Raw genomic sequence first — 959 nt, 5'->3', positions numbered from 1 at the left:
AGAACCTCGATTATCCGAACTAATTGGGACCGCACCTAGTTCGGATACGCAAAAGTTCGGATATTGGAAATTTAAAAAAAAAATTTAGAATTACGTATGTATTAACTATTTACTATTTTTATAATTAAATATTTATTATTGTTATTAATATTTTATTAGAATTACATACATAAATTACATTATCAAAAACATTATCATACATTATAAGAAATAGGTACATTACATTTATTTTATTTACATATGTATGTATTATATTTTTTAGATAAGCCTGTTGCGTTTTGGTTATCTACTAATGATTGACGCACGTAAAATACATAACCTGTACTAATAATAATCCAAAAAGGCAAAAACGATAGTTATGATAAATTCGATAAACCGGCCGACCGGCCGGATACGAATTTTCATGTTCGGATAACAGAACGTTCGGATACGCTAATTATAGTTCGGATAATAGAGGGTTCGTATAACGGAGGTTCGGATAATCGAGGTTCTACTGTATATCAAAAAATTAATTACGTCATTCCTCATTATACAAACATAGTACAGAATATATTACCGAGTATATACCTATTTTTATAGTTGATAAGATGTTGATACAAGTAAAATAATTTTTTTTTTATTTATAAAGTAATCTGTTTCCCAAAAGTTTTAGTACCTACTTAATTATTTAACTGGGATTGCTATGAATTCGCAACTTTTTCTAAGTATGACTTTTTTATTTCTATGGCATTTTTTATTTTTTATTCATTTTATTACGAAAATATTAAAATGACAATTCCAAGAAAATATTTTATAACAAATACTGTTTACCGTCAGAAACGTCTTAATGGGCTTTTTTATATATATACAATATACATACTTATATGAATAATAATATTTTAAAATTTAGTTATAATGTTTATTACAAACAATAGGATCTTCTGCTACATTGAAATAGATTATAATATTAATATAAATTA

At 25.1% G+C, this 959-nt stretch overlaps 1 long non-coding RNA gene across 1 annotated transcript; it reads left to right on the top strand.

Moving 5' to 3' along the window:
• On the top strand, window positions 1-415 carry LOC111039388. The gene is made up of 2 exons (XR_002605091.1): window positions 1-94; window positions 263-415. It is a non-coding gene; the product is annotated as an uncharacterized LOC111039388 (long non-coding RNA).
• Window positions 416-959: the final 544 nt, after the last annotated feature.

This window comes from Myzus persicae, unplaced genomic scaffold, assembly GCF_001856785.1.
Source record: "Myzus persicae strain clone G006 unplaced genomic scaffold, MPER_G0061.0, whole genome shotgun sequence".
NCBI classification, from domain to species: Eukaryota; Metazoa; Arthropoda; class Insecta; order Hemiptera; family Aphididae; genus Myzus; species Myzus persicae.
This window is presented reverse-complemented; position numbering and strand designations above follow the sequence as displayed.